Here is a 272-nt window from a genome sequence, read left to right on the forward strand (position 1 = left end):
TAAAGGACGAGATCTCTGGACCGGCCATCACTTCTGCGGCACCATGATCCCAGCAGTGGACTGAGCACCGCCCGGGTCTTCGATGCTCCATTCATGCCACCTTCCAGCTTTGCTGCGTGACTGCTTAAGCCACTCGTGGGATGCTGTGAGCTCTGCTTTCGCAAGAGCCACTTTCTCTCCCTGCCGCCCTCGCTCGGTCTGTATCCGACAGGAGGCACACCAGCCGCTTGGATGATCTGATTCCTTTCCTGCCCTAAATTACTCCTGCCCAG

The sequence above is a fragment of the Mauremys reevesii genome, linkage group 13, assembly GCF_016161935.1.
Source record: "Mauremys reevesii isolate NIE-2019 linkage group 13, ASM1616193v1, whole genome shotgun sequence".
Taxonomy (NCBI): domain Eukaryota; kingdom Metazoa; phylum Chordata; order Testudines; family Geoemydidae; genus Mauremys; species Mauremys reevesii.